Source organism: Hylobates moloch, unplaced genomic scaffold, assembly GCF_009828535.3.
Source record: "Hylobates moloch isolate HMO894 unplaced genomic scaffold, HMol_V3 SCAFFOLD_14, whole genome shotgun sequence".
NCBI classification, from domain to species: Eukaryota; Metazoa; Chordata; class Mammalia; order Primates; family Hylobatidae; genus Hylobates; species Hylobates moloch.
In genome coordinates, this window is record NW_026652289.1 from 44,279,004 (window position 1) to 44,297,614 (window position 18,611).

The 18,611-nt window shown below is 43.9% G+C and overlaps 1 pseudogene; it reads right to left on the reverse strand.

Annotated features, from left to right (window-relative positions):
- Positions 1 to 3,901: 3,901 nt before the first annotated feature.
- LOC116481560 (golgin subfamily A member 2-like) overlaps positions 3,902 to 18,611 on the reverse strand; it is a 59,745-nt pseudogene continuing 45,035 nt past the window's right edge.

Genomic DNA, 18,611 nt, shown 5'->3' on the forward strand with positions numbered 1-18,611 from the left:
CCACGCACCACACATTTATTGGTAAGGCTAGTCCTGGATGCATTAATGCCTTTTCTTTTTGAGACAGGATCTCACTTTGTAGCATAGGCTGCAGTGCACTGGCATGAACATGGATCTTTGCGGCTTTGACCTCCAGGGGTCAGGTGATCCTCCTGTAGCTGGTACCACAGGCGTGCGCCACCACGCCCAGCTAGTTTTGTATTTTTAGTAGAGACAAGGTTTCACCATGTTGCCCAGGTCGGTCTTGAATTCCTGGGCTCAAGTGATGGGCACGCTTCGGCCTCCCAAAGTGCTGGGATTACAGGGGTGAGCCACCACGCCCAGTCCATCAACACCTTTTCTAATAATAATCTAGAATCCTTCACTCTTGCCCTTGAGAATAGGAAAGTGAAAGGCTTCCTAACTCAGAGACTTATTAGACCGTGAAAGTGGAAGAGTTAGCTTCTGGTCATTCAAAATAAACTGAACCTAACTTCTCTTGTTCCAGCCTCTGAATCCCAGGTTTCATAAAGCTTGTTTCTGTTCTCATACTACTTCCTGTGGATCCTTATTCCTGTAGATGTAATCTTGGGCCTGGATGAAATGAAGCATAAAGAAGGAGTCAAAGACAATGATTAAGAACTAGGCTGGGTGCGATGGCTCACGCCTGTAATCCCAGCACTTTGGGAGGCCGAGGCAGGTGGATCACAAGTTCAGGAGATCGAGACCATCCTGGCTAACATGGTGAAACCTCGTCTCTACTAAAAATACAAAATATTAGCTGGGCATTGTGGCGGGCACCTGTAGCCCCAGCTACTTGGGAGGCTGAGGCAGGAGTATGGTGTGAACCCGGGAGGCGGAGCTTGCAGTGAGCTGAGATCACACTACTGCACTCCAGCCTGGACAACAGAGCGAGACTCCATCTCAAAAAAAAAAAAAAAAAGACAAAAAAGACAGTGATTAAGAACTAAGACCAAGAAAAAGCAAGAAAAAGGCTCATCCTATATGATTCCTGGTAAGCACTGCAGAGGTGGGCATGGCTTTTTTTTTTTTTTTTTTTTTTGAGAGGGAGTTTTCACTCTTGTTGCCCAGGCTGGAGTGCAATGGCACGATCTTGGCTCACCACAACCTGGCATTTTTAAAGTGTTGACCAGGGTGAACCACTCTGGAGTGTCAATGGCATAAAATAGTATTAGTATGTTTTTTGTTTGTAAATGTTATCAAGATGTGATTCAATTGAAATCTTTTTTTTTTTTTGACAGAGTCTCACTCTGTCACCCAGGCTAGAGTGCAGTGGTGCCATCTCAGCCTCCCAAGTAGCTGGGACTACAGGCCTGCTCCACCATGCCTGGCTAATTTTTGTATTTTTAGTAGAGATGGGGTTTCACCATGTTGGCCAGGCTGGTCTTGAACTCCTGACTTCAAGTGACCTGCCATCCTTGGCCTCCCCAAAGTGCTGAGATTACAGGTGTGAGCCACCGTGCCCAGCTTGAAATCTTTAATACTAATAATTCCATTATTCTGTTTGATGTTTGCATACCAGTAGGTGTAAAACACAAAGGTAGCTGCAGATCCGGTTGCTCAGTAGTTCTTAACCTTAATGCCACCAGCTGAGTGGTTGTGAGGTGTTTTCAAGGTACTTCTTTCTTGTGTTGCTTTGAGAGTAAGGATAAGGGAATGAAAATAGCAGAACGAGCAATGGAAAAAGGAGGGAGCGGGATTTTAACCTTGGCCCCCAAGAGGCAGCAAAGGAAAAACAACACAAACAGAATGAGAAATCCAGACAGTCATTGAAAGGAGAGGGAAATGCAAGAGAAAGCAAAGGCTGTAGGGTAGGAAATAGATAGAGACTGAGAGTCCTAAGCATGGGCACTAAAGGGACTGGGGTAGTCTCAGTTGGAGACGGCAGCATTTTCCAGAAAGATTAAAGTCCATTATTACCTTTAGAAACAAAAAGGATGTTGGAAGCAGGGAGCACAGTGGTGTGACTGCCCTGCTGTGGTTCATGAGCTAGATGCCAGCCGAGGTAAAATCCCCGGAGCAGTAGCTGAGAAGGGAAACATCCTCCACATGGGCAGACACATGCTGCAGAGCCTGGAAATCATCCCAGTGTAGATCCCTTTTTAAAAGCCCTCAAAACAGTGCGTGCAGGTACATTTCCAGCAACTGACTAGGGGTTCAGGGTTGCAGCCGAACTGAGCTGGGAGTCTCGACAGATTCAAATGGACCAAGCTTTTGACCACAAAGGAGAAGAGAATGCACATTTTTTGAGCACAATAATGCTGTGAAGAGGATGCTCTTACCTCCATTTTGCAGGTGAGCAAAGAGACGGAGTATACAGTGATAATACGTTATTCATCCCTGCCCAAGGTCACACGTGAGAAAGTGTGAACCGGGGATTCAAACCCCAGCCTTTCTGTCCTCAAGCCTCACCACTTACGTCATGTTGGGCATCGTTTCATTTTTTGAAATCTCACCTAGGGCCAACTTCTTTATATACTTTCCCTGAGCTATAACAGGATCCAGCCACGCGCTTAAGTGTCAGCATGTCAGCATTTCAAAAACCTGCCACTTCCACATGACCCTAACACCTAGAGCTAAAATAGGGCAGGATCTCAGGGCCCAGGCATCTCTTTCCTTTTCTGATGATTTCATGGAGTGTGGGGGCAGGGAGCCCTGAGTGGGTAGAGTCCAGATTAGGAAATATTTCCTTAACTGGCCCTAAGGCGTGTGCTCGTATATTTCTTTCCTTACATTCATAGACTTATTTAAGAAATATAGACCCCAGAAGATGAACACACTCAATAGATTTTCCTTCTGTTATTTGGAGAAATGATGTGATATGATTGATTTCTATCTTTGTTAAAACATTTAATTACATCTTTCATCTTAAATTATTTGAAAATAGAAGCATTTTTAATAAAAATGGCTGTATAGGGGAAAGTAACTAATATTCACTGTGAGCCTGTTTGTGTCAGGTGCTTTAATATAGATGATTTCCTTTACTTCTATGGGGAAGGTATTAATATGGCCACTTCACAGAGGAGGAAACTGAGGTTCAGAGACATTATCAAAATAGTAGGTGGTCAGAGCTGGGATTTGAACCCAAGGACACTTGAATCTTGACTAGGCAACATGTCAGGCTTTTAAGAAGGAAGTCTTGGGATTAAAATAGAAAAAACATTTAAGGAGCTTAGGACAATATCTGGGACATAGTAAGCTTTAAATGAATGTTCAGTATTGTTACTGGTGTTATTATTATTGAAAGATGATCTGTAAGACCACCTTAAAATTAAAAAAAAAAATTTTTGAGACAGGGTTTGGCTCTGTTATCCAGGCTGAAGTGCAGTGGTGCAATCGCAGCTCACTGCAGCCTCGACCTCCTGGGCTCAAGCAATCCTCCCACCTCAGCCTCCTGAGTAGCTGGGACTACAGAAGCATGTTGCCATGCCCGGCTAATTTTTAAAAAATGTTTTGTAGGGATAGGGTCTTGTTATGTTGCCCAGGCTGGTCTTGAACTCTTGGGCTGAAGTGATCCTCCTGCCTCTGCCTCCCAAAGTGCTAGGATTATAGGTGTATAACCACACCCAACCAAAGACCACATTTTAAAGAGAATATCTGATGTATTGATTTTCAACCACATCCGGTAGATGAATGAATATCTGGAGATACGACAGTGATCATTATTCTGATGGTAACACTGCAGGTTACATTTACACAGTGATTTGGGCTTTGCAGTCTTTCCATGGTGTCCCCATTCCTAGGGAAAACGGACCATCCTATAGGATTCCAGGAGGCTACTGACTTGTCTTTTGATAGTCAACAGCTGGAAGGAAAGATAGAGGGATTGTATAAATTCTGAGTGCTGGCGGCACTTGTAAAAATGCAAGCTCAGGCCTTCCTTGTAATTAGCAGAAAACAGTCATAGGTCGGAGATAAGAAACAGAAGGGCTGAGTCCGTTGTGGGAAGCTTGCCTGGAACCCTCTCTGCTAAAGCATTCCCGAGGTTGGTGGAGAGGATCAGGGTGAGCTTCTTACTGACGACCTGTCTAAAAGATCAGAGGAACGGCTGATATTTAAGGAATTTTTATCTCCATTTTCCCCCTTGAAATTTGGTTCATGTGGGCTACTAGTTTGCTATTTCATTTTTCCGGTGTTTAGAAAAATAAGTTACATTTCGGTGACTATTTCCTTGCTCTGGCCCTTGCTGTTGGCCATGCTGTTTACCTTTCCTGCCTGAGCACCTCCTGCTGGCTCCTCAGGGCGTACTCAAGAATCTTTTTTTTTCAGTGGCACGATCTCGGCTCACTGCAACCTCTGCCTCCTGGGTTCAAGCGATTCTCCTGCCTCGGCCTCCTGAGTAGCTGGGACTACAGGCGCCCGCCACCACGCCTGGCTAATTTTTTGTATTTTTAGTAGAGACAAGGTTTCACTGTGTTAGCCAGGATGGTCTCGATCTCCTGACCTCGTGATCTGCCTGCCTCGGCCTCCTAAAATGCTGGGATTATAGGCATGAGCCACCATGCCCGGCCCCACACCCGGCTTATTTTTGTATTTTTAGTAGAGAGGGGGTTTCACCATGTTGGTCAGGCTGATCTCGAACCCCTGACCTTGTGATCCGCCTGCCTTGGCCTCCCAAAGTGCTAGAGATTACAGGCATGAGCCACTGCGCCCGGCCTCAAGCATCTTAAGCCTCCCTGAACTGCTTGCTTCTCCTCCTCTCTCTCCCCAGTCTAGGCTAAGTACCCCCTCTCAAGGATATCCCAGGCATGCTTCTCTCCTATATCATAGCCCATATTACTTTGAAGTGATGTCTCTTTCTGCATTGAAAATATTTGGTAAGTGTCTGAATCTCCTTTCGGAGAGGAGCACCTGGGCCTTATATCCTTCATCAACAGAGCAACTGGTAGTAAGTGCTCAGGAAAGAGGAGTCCAATGGAAATGCCTCCAAAACAGAGTGAACCCATCTGTCAGTCCACTATGCAGGCGATAGTCAGAATCACATGACTAAAAACAACCTACTTCCAGTTTTATTTATTTATTTATTATTTTTAGTGTTTTCTAATTGCCAAATCTTATTTTGAGGGATAAAAAGCCAGAAAGGTGAATCTGAAAATCTAGGTATAAATATAGATGAGCCAGGTGCGGTGGCTTACACCTGTAATCCCAGCACTTTGAGAAGCCAAGGCGGGCAGATCACAAGGTCAGGAGTTCGAGACCAGCCTGGCCAATATAGTGAAACCTCGTCTCTACTAAAAAAACTACAAAAATTAGCCGGGCGTGGGGCCGGCGCCTGTACTCCCAGCTACTTGGGAGGCTGAGGCAGGAGAATCGCTTGAACCTGGGAGGTGGAGGTTGCAGTGAGCAGAGATTGCACCACTGCACTCCAGTCTGGGCAACAGAGCAAGATTCTGACTCAAAAAAATAGATAATAGATAGATAGATAGATAGATAGATAGATAGATAGATAGATAGATGATAGATAGATAGATAGATGATAGATAGATAGATAGATAGATAGATAGATAGATAGATAGATAGATATGACAAAATGACCACGGATGACAAGGATGAAAGTTTGGGTGATGGGTCTTCTCTTTCCCAGAGATAGACTTCCTTGGGCCTGCCTAATGTTGTCACTGTTCATTTAATGTCCCTTTAGGTCAACAGCCAGAAATGGAGACAGATGCTGGCTTCTGTAGCAGCAGGCTGCCTCTAGCAGGTCTTTTTCCAGTTCTAAGCTGGGATCCGAGCCTGTTGTGGGCTACAGTATGAAGGATTTGCACTTCCCTGGCACATGGATGAGACACTGTGATCCAATTGGTAGCTGAAATTCCATGTTTATGCAGAAGAACATCTGTAGATTTTGTCTCTGGTACAGCCCAGTTACAGTCAGACTCGGTATTTAAAGAATGAAGCAAAGCAACCACAGAAAGAGATAAAATGGCAAGAACTCTCTGTCTGGAGTCTTTGTAGTTGTTTCAAATATGAATAGACAGGAAAAGAAAATAGGACGATAGAGGGTGGGGGTGGGGACAGAGATATGAGCATTTATCTACTAGAGCTGACATATGATCAGTCCTGTGTCAGCTTTGGGGTAGAGAGAACCCAGACGATTTAGATCCAGATAGATGTGGGCTCCTGGCTCTGGCATGTGCATGATGATGCTGGTACAAGGTTATTCACTGCAACATTGTTTATAGTAGCAAAAGACAGGAAACAACCCTATGTCCACCAACAGAAGACTGCTCCATTAAATTATGGTATGTCCATATAATGGAATACTGTGCAGCTGCAAAATGAAAAGAATGAGGAAGCATTTATGTGCTGGTAATGAAAAGATCTCAAGATATTTTGTTGATCTCAAACTCTTTATGTGCTGAAAGAAAAAAAAGTAAGGCATGGAACAGTATGCACGGTATGCCATGTTTTGTGTAAAAATGGAGAAAAATAAGACTTTGTACTCTATTAACTGGGATATGCATAAAGAAATGCTAAAAGTATACAAGGAACAAATGGTGGTTACCTGTGTTTGTGGCAAGGAGACAGATGGGGGAAACTGACAATCTGGGGGTCAGTAGACAGGAGACTTTGTATTGTATACCTTTCTACGGTTTTGATTTTTTTTTTTTTTTTTTTTTTGAGCCAGAGTCATGCTCTGTCACCCAGGCTGGAGTGCAGTGGCATGATCTTGGTTCACTGCAACGTCTACCTCCTGGGCTTAAAAGATTCTCCTGCCTCAGCCTCCCCAGTAGCTGGGATTATAGGCACATGCCACCACGCCGGGGTTATTTTTGGATTTTTAATGGAGACGGGGTTTCATCATGTTGGTCACACTGGTCTCGAACTCCTGACCTCAGGTGATCTGCCCACCTTGGCCTGCCAAAGTGCTGGGATTACAGGCTGAGCCACCACGCCTGGCCCCCTTTCTACGGTTTTGATTTTTGAATCATATGACTATATTACCTACTTATAAGCCAAATCAAACAAGCATCATAGCTCTGTCATTTTTACCAGCTGACCCTGGCAAGTTACTTAACCTCTTCCAGTCCCACTTTCCACATTAGAGAAATGGGGATATTTATATTTGCCCCACTGGGCTGTGAGGTCACTGAACGTCACTGAACAATGGAACATAGAAAGCACAAAACACAGAGTGGGGTGGGGTGGGGGGAATGGGTGCTCCCAAAGGGTGGATCACACCCCTTCCCTATAGCAACGCCAGCGTCTCTCAGGTGTTGTGTGTGATTGTGATGTGTTGGCTCACATTTCTCAAGAAGCACTTCAGGAGCCACTTTCTGCTGCTTGCCTTGTTGTGAATCTGTCCGAGTCCTCACCCCAGTTAAAAATGTCCAGTGACCTTAAGAGTTCAAGCACCTCTGAATACTCCTTTGGTAGGCGGGGCAAGCCTCTAGAAACTTCTGCTTCACTTTTCTGGTTGGTTGATTTCTCTCCACTCAGCTCCCCCTGCAGAGCCCACTCCCACTCACCCTCCCGGGGAGCAGTCCCCGCCTCAGGTACCTCACTGTGACAGAAGCCGGTTCACTGAACACTGAACATTTGGACAGTATTTGGGTCCATTCTGTCTCCATCCTGCTCGATTGTCCTCTCTCTGAATCAGTTCTCTGGGCTTCAGAATCTTGAAGTCAGAGGACAGTTGCCTCTTATTGGAGAAGCAAAATCTTCTGCCCCCAGGCAGTCTCCCTTAGGAGGCCACTTGGCACATCTGGCGCTCCCTTGGTAACTTAGAGGCCCCGGGGTGCTCTAACTTCCAGGCTGGCATGTGATCTGCTGCAGGCCTGTGTAGAGAGCCCTCAGCGGGGTGGGATGATGCGAGGAAAGAACAGAGTGTTCCGGGCAGAACAAAGCCAGCTGCAAATTTGCTCAGGCCCTTTCGTTTCTTCCTTGAAGGGACCAAGTGCAGCCTCTAGCGGCTGCTTCTGGACATGGTCACCGGAGTCAGACCTGTGGGACTTGTGGGACTTGTTCACCTTAAACTGGGCCACAGCTCCGGAGCCCGAGGAGGCAGCAGGACTTGCTGACATGGTTCTCTGAAAACCTTCACCAGGCAGAGTTGTGGTCTGTTCCGCAGGCCAGTGCATGAGTCAGACTGAACGTGTACCCCATGCAGCTCAGGTCCAGGGTTCAGGACCAGGCTGATTTCTGCAGTGAGCTCAGCTTCCTAACCCACAAGGGCGTGCAGAACTCCCCCTTGCTCCATCCTGTAGCTGCACCCTCCGCCCTAACCTCCGCCCCGCCCTCCTCCCCACCAGCTCTCTTCCCCACCTCCATTGTCTGGGCTGTCTGCAGCGATGGCAGGGGTTTGCAACTGTTAGTGGCTGCTTTCCCTGAAGTTCTTCTTTGCACGGATCCTGAGACTTGATATTTGTTGAAGAACAACATCAATCCAATTTGAGTAAGTTGAAAGCAGACCTGAAGTTGAACCGGACCCATTCGCCTTAACTTATTTTCTAGGTTATTTAAAAACGTATAACATCAACTCTTCTTACAAATTTTGGTATTGTGGAATGCTAGGTTGGAAATACTAATCAAATAGATCTCTCTTATTTCATGGAAGACCAGTATAAATTCTCTGTTCCCTAATGAAAACAAACAAACCCCCCAAACAAAAACACCAAACACTTGAGCTCTCATCGGGTACATGAAACTATTTCAGGGGCTGGGCACGGCATTTCCTCTAACCCAAGGTGAATCCCTTTAGGGCACTCAAAGGGCTGTAGCACAGCATTTACTTTTTTTCACATATTCCTTCAAATTTCTATTTTCTATATTACCAGCTACCATCCACAGAGAGTCATAAATCCCCTGTAGGAGTCGTATGTGACCTCAAGTGATTAACTTTGCATCTGTTTTGCAGCTGTTCACTCTGCAGTTTTATTTTGCCTTTTGGAAAACTCAGAGCAGTGCTTCTCAAATGTTAATGTGCATACGACGAATCACGTGGGCATCTTGTTAAAATGCAGAGTTTTGAGTCGAGGGTCTGGGGAGGGCTGAGATTGTGCAGTTCTAAGGAGATGCCAGGTGGTGCCAATTCTGCTGCACTGGACACCACACTTAGAGTGGCGAGGTCACTAAATAATAGGAGTGAAAGGATTGTGAGAACACCGACATCAGTGAGAAGGAGGCTGGCTACAGAGACCATGGTAGGAGTTTTCCTTGGTGGTTCTGCTCTTCTCTCCTCGCCCTTTCACTTTCCCTTTCCTTGTAAATATCCTTTACTGTGGTCTTTCTTTGATTAAAGAGAAACTGTGTGAGCAGAGCCAAAGGCCACATTCATCTACGGGTAGCATCTATGCTTCTTCAGGTCATCTGGGCTGGAAGAAAACAAAAAAGTTCTGCAGCCAGCGATAACTGAAACCAGTGAGACTTCTGCAGCCTGTGGGTGTGCACCCAGAAACAGACCCAAAGCCAGCGGTTTCAGTTCCCTCAACTTAATTTTACTAATGTGATAGAGAGGCAGCAAACATCTGCAAGGAACCAGAAATCCTTCCTTTACGTGTGCTATAATCTAAAACAGTTTCTCAACCGTGGCGCTGCTGACATCTTGGGCTGCCTAATAGTTTGCTGACCGGGAGGCCGAGTGTCCTGTGCATTGCAGGCTGTTTAGCAGCATCCCTGGACTCTACCCACAAGATGCCAGCAGCACTCCCAAGCTGTGACAACCCAGAATACCTCCAGACATCGCCAGATGTCAACTAGAGGGGCAAAATTGCCCCCTGATTGAGAATTACTGGTGTAGGATAGGATAAGGTATAATTTGTCAGTTCTACAGAATGTCTACCTTCCCCATAGGGGAAGAAAGTTTTTTCTTCATACTTGTAATTTCCAAATGTTTCTGTAATAAACATGTTTTACTTTTATAGTTAGAAACAACTATTTGGAAAAAGAAAATAAAATGTTTTAAGAAGAGTTTCATCATTCTCATGCTAGAAAAAAAATATATATATATATATTTTTTGAGACAGAGTCTCGCTCCATCGCCCAGGCTGGAGTCCAGTGGTGCGATCTCGGCTCACTGCAACCTCTGCCTCCTGAATTCAAGCAATTCTCCTCCCTCAGCCTCCTGAGTAGCTGGGATTACAGGCACCTGCCACCGTGCCCAGCTAATTTTTGTATTTTTAGTAGAGATGTAGTTTCACCATGTTGTCCAGGCTGGTCTGGAGCTCCTGACCTCAGGTGATCCGTCCGCCTCAGCCTCCCAAAGCGTTAGGATTATGGGCGTGAGCCACCACGCCTGGCCCTTAGTGAACTGTTTCTCAGTGAGTCATCACCAAGTGAAATTTCCAGATAAGTGAAGCTAAGGCATGTGGGTTTATATTCTGTGCTTCTTCTAACTAATTCATTCTGGCTTCTAGAGAAAAAGATCTGAGATCGTTCACATGCAGCAGGGAAGAACATTGTCTACCATGGGTTTGGGTGTGGGGTGGAGGTGCCATTATGCTTGCTGTGGATTTGTCTTTTTAAAAACTGAATTGCCATCTTTCCTTGCACCCTAACATTTGGTTTGCTCTCAATAAGGCAGTAGCTGTGGTCTAATGGGAAGCATGTTGGCCTCGGGGTCTGAAGATTTGAGCTGGAATCTCAGCTATGCCACTCACTATGACCTTGAATGAGTGGGTCATTGACTCTCCCCTCCTGAGCTTGGACTATGAGCTATTCATTCCCAGCTCATAAGGTGTGTGTGAGGATTAGAGGAGACGACAGATGAAAGCATCTGCTTAGTACCCGGCTTATGGGGAGTGCTCAATCATTTATGTGCATTTATACAACCCTTATTTATTTATCCATCCAATAAGTAGGTGACACAAATTTGGGGGCAGGGAATATGATCCTGTACTGAATACTTAGAAAATTTCCGAAGATGAAAATAGGGCCCTAAAGGGCCTTGTTCAGGAGAAAGGAAGCATCCTTTCCTTTGGGTTAAACATCCTCTCAAAGTGAAGGTATATTTAGAAGCCTTCAAACTGGCTTCCTGCTCTAAGGGAAGAAATATTTGCATTTGTAGAGATGACCTATTAGGGAAGCTCTAATAAGTTCTCAAAGTGTGGTTCCTTGACCTGCAGCATCAGCATCACGTGAGAACTTGTCAGGAATGAAATGACAAAGGCCAGCTCCTAAAACTCAATCAATTTGTAGGTAAAATACTCAGGCCCTCGCTCTTAGGCTTGGTTCTTACAAACTTCAGATGCTTTTAATCCACAGCAGAGAAGAAACAGCAAATAAAAAGTGAAGTGGAGCTATTAGAAGGTGGACCAATAAAGGCAGAGATAAGATGGCAATCGATGGAGAAAATTCAAATAGTAAGTCCAGACTTAAGCTCTTTAAATGTGGGGCAAACAGCAACATACTTCCTCAATAGCCTATGGTCATTACTTAATATTCTAAAGGGAGATCTCTTTAGTGCTGGCCTAGAATCATCAAGAAAAACTTAAACCATGTTTTTGTGTTCTGTTTAAAATGGTAGGATGGTATGGATTTCAGAAAGACTTTTTTTTTTTTTTAAATAGAGATTCACTTTTCTTGCCCAGGCTGGAGTGCAATGGCACAATCTCGGCTCACTGCAACCTCCACCTCCTGGGTTTAAGCGCTTCTCTTGTCTCAGCCTCCCGAGTAGCTGGGATTACAGGCATGCGCCACCACGCCCAGCCAATTTTTGTATTTTTAGTAGGGATGGGTTTTCAACATGTGGGTCAGGCTGGTCCCAAACTCCTGACCTCAGGTGATCTGCCCGCCTCAGCCTCCCAAAGTGCTGGGATTACAGGCGTGAGCCACTGCACCCGGCCAGAAGACTTTTTTGAAATAAAAAATGTACTTCAAATAACATTTGAGTACTTTAAGGAGTTAGCTTTACTTATTTGGGAATTTCACTTTGTGGCATGCTTCCTTCCCTCAAGAAACTGATCAATGAGGCATCACTGTAACTTGTTGAGGTCAAGAGCCATTCCCCATACCTTTACCCACTCCTGTTTGACCACACTGTAAGAACTCAATAAACACGTGTTGGTTGATTAAGCTTCCCTCTAGGCATTGGGAAAAAAATGGTGTAAACCCAATTGTTTTGTAGTTATCATGCTGTTGCCACCATGCCCGATTATTGCTTTTATCTTCAAAGCCCAATGTTCCCTGCTGATTTCTGTATTGTTGGCTTCTTTTCTTCTTTGCAGAAAATGAAATCTATGCATGGAGTGCAACCTTGCTGAGAACATTTGTTTCCTTTCTATATTGTCTCTCCATGGCCTGCTCGCTCCCTTCAGGTACTAATCATAATTATAGCTATTCGAGATTCAGTGAATTTCATCATTCCTTGTTACCAGCTATGAAAATCATTGATTGGTTCAAGGATTGGCTATTTATTGAGATGACTTATTAGGGAAGCCCTAATAAGAGCTTCTCAGAGCATAGTCCCTGGACCAGCAGCATTAGAATCACCAGGGAGCTTGTCAGAAATGCAAATTTTCAGGCCCCACTCAGACCTACTGAATTAGAAACACAAGGAATGGGGCCCAGCAATCTTGGTTAACAAGGCTGCCAGGTGATTCTGATGCCTGGTCAGGTTTGAGGGTGGCTGTTCTGGAGTACCATCCTTCATCTCACCCCTTACTGTACCAAAGGAAGTGGGGTGGAGTTGGGGGAGAAAAGTTGTCCTCAGTTCAGAATATTTGGAATATAAACCTACAGAGATAACTAAGCTTAGTAGAAACAGCACAGGCTGAGATAAACCTCGGCTTAAATTCTGGCTCTGGCTACATGTCTTTGAGCATAGCATTAATACACCCTAAATGTTATTAACCATTTTGTGACTCAGTGTCCTTAATGCTTTGCAGAACATAATGTTAGTTCTCTTGCCCTTATGTTGTTTAGGCACTAGAAGTGTTTCCACTTGGAAAAATGTGTCTTCCTATGAAAACCACATTTGGTGCCCAGAACCAAATGTATCTGAAATACTAACTTAGCTTTATACTTTAGGTATATTATGGGTTAAAAACACACTTAACAGGCTTTTGTGTGCTGGCTTGGGAACTTTATTATCCATTTATTTCATCATTTATTCATGCCTTTTAAAAAAGCACAATACAATTTCCCTATGGGGAAATATATTCCAAGTTCCAAAAATGTAATTTACACATAACTTTTGTGACATGCTCTGTTCATTTGGTGTCTCTACGCATCCATTATATCTTTAATGTAATCCAGATAGTCAAACTCAAGGAGCAGGGATCTGGAAGCTCCACAAAATGAGTATCTTTCCTCAATACTAGTAAATAGTCTTTGTAACTAAGTAAAACTCAAAAGTTGTGACTTGTTTTCAGTACTGACTATGCTCAGCTGAAAACAAAGAATAAGACATTAGGGCAAACCTGGGCTGACTGAGGCATAGAAGAAAATGGAAACACAGAGTTTGGGCACCTGTTTGGCCATGAAGCCACATCCATTGTCTGCAGGGTAAGTTCTCACTGAGCCTCCTAGCACCTTAGCCACCACATCATAAGGTGACTTCAATGCTGTAATTCAAGGGCAAGAGCTCTAGACTTTTGAAATGAACCACCCATTTTTTTTTCTAAGAGGAAATGCACAAATTGTGAGAAGAGATCTCAGCTTTTGTTGCAGATCTGTAAGTTTTCTCCTCTTTAAAATTGGCCTGAGCCAGGCGTGGTCCCAGCCAGTCAGGAGGGACCTGTAGTCCCAGCTAGTCGGGGGAGGCTGAGGCAGGAGGATGGCTTGAGCCCAGGAGTTTCAGGCTGCAGTGAGCTATGATCACACTGCTGCACTCCAGCCTGGGCGACAGAGCAAGATGTTGTCTCTAACAACGACAACAACAAAATTGGTCTGTGAAAATTTAAATGAAGACTGCTAATTTGTGTGAAGCAGTGTGGTATAGTAGGTAGTGTGTGCATGAGGGGCAGAGGATCTGAGTAACGCTGGCCTTATTTCTTGCATATTATCTGATTTTTTTTTTTTTTTTTTGAGATGGAGTCTCGCTCTGTTGCCCAAGCTGGAGTGCAGTGGTGTGATCTTGGCTCACTCCAACCTCCACCTCCTGGGTTCAAGCAATTCTCCTGCCTCAGCCTCCAGAGTAGCTGGGGCTATAGGTGTATGCCACCATGCCCAGCTAACTTTTGTATTTTTTTTTTTTTTATTATACTTTAGGGTTTTAGGGTACATGTGCACAATGTGCAGGTTTGTTACATATGTATCCATGTGCCATGTTGATTTCCTGCACCCATTAACTCGTCATTTAGCATTAGGTGTATCTCCTAATGCTGTCCCTCCCCCCTCCCCCCACCCCACAACAGTCCCCGGAGTGTGATGTTCCCCTTCCTGTGTCCATGAGTTCTCATTGTTCAATTCCCACCTATGAGTGAGAACATGCGGTGTTTGGTTTTTTGTCCTTGCGATAGTTTACTGAGAATGATGTTTTCCAGTTTCATCCATGTCCCTACAAAGGACACGAACTCATCATTTTTTATGGCTGCATAGTATTCCATGGTGTATATGTGCCACATTTTCTTAATCCAGTCTATCGTTGTTGGACATTTGGGTTGGTTCCAACTCTTTGCTTTATTGCGGCACTATTCACAACTTTTGTATTTTTAATAGAGATAGGTTTCACCATGTTGGCTAGGCTGGTCTCAAACTCCTGACCTCAGGTGATCCACCTGCCTCAGCCTCCCAAAGTGCTGGGATTACAGGCCTGAGCCACCGCACCTGGCATAATCTGATCTTTGACAAGTTATGCAACCTCTTTCAGCCTAAGTTTTCACATCTGTAAAGGAGTAATAATAATACTAATGATACTCAACCTTCCTAATTCCCAGGGCTATTGTTGTAAGGAACAAATAAGATGATGTATGTTAACATCTTAACCAGTCTATATGGACATGGAATATTTATCTAGGAAAAAAACCTAGAAAGTCATCAAGTGGAGCATTGTTGACCACAGGGGGCTCTTTTGATAGCAGAATGAACAGGAAGTAACCACGGATGGAATGGACTTGCATAATGAGAGAAATTTTTTCCAGCCAACATTTAACCCTTTTTCCTGCTTACAGACAATGACTCTTGATAGCTGGAGAAGGTGTTCATGTATGTTTCTCACAGGTATTTTTAGGGGAGTTTCTGCAGAGGGCATTTGTGTGGAACTTTCCAACAGTTAGTGGGAATAAATTAGGGCAGTAGAAATACAGTTGAAGAATCTGAACTTGAAAAACTGTAAACGGCAAAGCCATACAAAAGTGAACCTAGTGAAACAGTAAAGTTATGTTTGTCCTGTCACTCATGACTGCGCTTACCCGTCCAGAGGTCTGAAGGTTTAGTCTCTGAAGGGATCAAACAGAGAAGCCTCTGGATGGGATACTCGAGACATATTTGTGGGTGTGAGCACAATACCAGTGAACGCCATGCTAAAAACAGGGATTGAATGGCTATATGCACACTGAATTCAGAATGAAGGCCGGGCGTGGTGGCTCATGCCTGTAATCCCAGCACTTTGGGAGGGCAGATCACTTGAGGCCAGGAGTTGGAAAGCAGCCTGGCCAACATGGCAAAACTCTGTCTCTATTAAAAATACAAAAATTAGTTGGGTGTGGTGGGACATACCTATAATCCCAGCTACTTGGGAGGCTGAGACATGAAAATCATTTGAACCTGGGAGGTGGAGGTTGCATTGAGCTGAGATTGCACCACTGCACTCCATTCTGGGTGACAGAGGGAGACTCTGTCCAGCAAAAAAAAAAAAAAAACCCAGAATGAAGGAACTCATTGTCTTCTTCCTCCAACCAGAACATTGGTAGCAAGGACATTACCTCTAGGCAGGAGGACAGAAGGCTTTTCTTTAAGAAATTGACCAGATCAAGAAAAAAATGCCTACATATACTGACATCAGTGTTTTACCCCAACAGGTACCATCTACACAATCCTAGAATGAAGTTCAAAGTCAACAAAGCTCATCATATGCTCAGAGCTTCAAATCAGGTTTTCTTCTCTACTGGTTAGTATAAGTAGATGGCCAAGAAGCACTAGTTATCTGAGAAAGTCTCTAACATGATTGGTTGGGATGAAACAAGCAAAAAACCCACAACAGCTTAAAGAATACACAGGCAAGACAGGGAGAAAAGAAAGTAATAGAAAATAATCTATTATTAAAACCCTCAGAAGGAAAGGAAAGGATACTCCATCTATGGAAAAAAAACCAAGATGCTATCTATAAAAGAAATATTTGGAGGACAAAAATGTGCTCCTGGAAATTAAAAACATGATACTAGAAATTAGAAACTCAGTAGAAGAAAAGGAAATCAGCTAGAAAGTAGAATAAAAAATATAGAAATAGAAACTAAGCTAAAAATGTAAGAAAGCTAAAGGATCAGGAGATCTAATATCTGAATAATGTGAGTTTCCAGAGTGAAAGAACAGAACACAAAGGGGAGGAAATCATCAAAGAAATAGTTCAAGAAAATTCCTCGCATTAAAAGACATTAGTTGTCAGATTGGAAGGGTCTGTTGGATTTACAACAAAATGAGTAAAGACAGATTTACAACAATGCACATGTTGTGAAGTTTTAGAACACTGGGAACAAATAAGTTTCTACAATCTTTGAAAGAAAAAACTTGATCTTTTTTTGTATTTATCATACAAAGGATTGTTAACAAAAGTGGCTTTGAATTTTTGAATCACAACCTTGAAGACAAGAAAATAATAGAGCAGTGCCTTCCAAATTCTGAAGGAAAATTATTTCCATTCTAGAATTCTATATGTAAACTATCACTTCAATTTGAGAGGTGAAAAACTACTTTTTCAGGTGTGCAAAATCTGTAAAACTGGATCTTAGGCAACCTTTCTTAAGAGGAATTAGGAGATCCAGTTAGAAGAGAGCCCCCTGGAGGATGAGAAGATCCCAGAATGAGAGCCGTGCCAGTGGTGCAGATTAGAAGGGTAGACTAGAGAGACAGATTGAGTGCTGTCATCAACAATTCCCCTGCTGACATTTACTTTTCTTTTCAACTTTAGGAAAGCATGCCTGGGTTTCATATTAGCTTCTAATCTTGTCTTGACCACATATTGATGAAATTCCTACATCACTGCTGCTTAGACCAGGTCATTTATTTCACCTCACAGAATTGTTCTGTTTTCATTACTCCTGAAGGCTAGTTGGCAAGGACTGGGGTCAGGTCACGGCAGGTTTAGAAGCAGAAAATACTCAATTCAGAGTATAGTCCATCCATTCAGAATGCTAGACATCTTTTGCCTGGCTCACAGGACAGTCCTGTCTGATGGCCCAATTGTGGCAAGCCCTGTTACTGAGGACTCACTGGTATGCCTGGCCCTATGATTTCACCGGAAGGGGCTGTGATGAACATTGAGGGCAGCTAGAGACAGAGCGTGACCTGGAGACTTCTTCAGCTTTTATTTTCTTGGAAGCCTTCATCTAAAAGTGGTGATGTTATCTGTTTTTTTTTTCTCGTTGTTGTTGTTGTTGTTGTTGTTGTTGTTGTTTTTGAGACGAAGTCTCGCTCTGTCGCCCAGGCTGGAGTGCAGTGGCCAGATCTCGGCTCACTGCAAGCTCCACACCCTGGGTTCACACCATTCTCCTGCCTCAGCTTCCCGAGTAGCTGGGACTACAGGCACCCACCACCGTGCCCAGCTAATTTTTTTTGTATTTTTAGTAGAGATGGGGTTTCACCGTGTTAGCCAGGATGGTCTCCATCTCCTGACCTTGTCATCCGCCCGCCTTGGCCTCCCAAAGTGCTGGGATTACAGGCATAAGCCACCGCACCCGGCCGTTATTATCAGTTCTTTACAGGGCTAGGGTTGTGCTGACTACTGAGTTTTTCAAAATGAAACAACTATTTTTTAGGGATACATGCATTTGTGCTACAACTTAATAAAATGCAAAGGAATGCTTAACATTAAGGTCAGAACAGTGGTTAATTCTCTGGGGAGTGAGGGAGAACAGGGTGCAATTAGGGAAGGGCAGGGAGTGGACTTTAAAATGACTTGTAATGTATTAGTATTTCTCAACCTAGGTGGGGGGTATATTGTTGTGTAATTCTTACTATTTTGAAAGTGTAGGTTGGGCCTGGTGGCTCATGCCTGTAATCCCAGCACTTTGGGAGGCCAGGGCGGGCAGATCGCTTGAGTTCAGGTGTTTGCGACTAGCCTGAGCAACATGGTGAAATACCATCTCTACCAAAAATGCAAAAATTAGCTGGGTGCGGTGGCATGTGCCTGTAGTCCCAGCTACTTGGGAGGCTGAGGTGGGAGGGTCGCTTGAGCCCAGGAAGTTCAGGCTGCACGTGAGCCAAAACTGCATCACTGCACTGCAGCCTGGGCAACTGAGACCCTGTCTCAAATAAAAGTGTACATATACAGTTTCTACATTCTTCTCTATTATCTATATTGTAATACAGTTTTTAAAAATTATTTTTAATGTTTATGGATACATAATAGTTGTATGTATTTATGGGGATCCATGTGATATTTTGATACAAGCATGTAATGTGTAATGATCAAATCAGGGTAACTGGGATATCCATCACTTCAAACATTTATCATTTCTTTGTGTTAGGAACATTCCAATTCTACTCTTTCATTGATTTTGAAATATGAAATAATT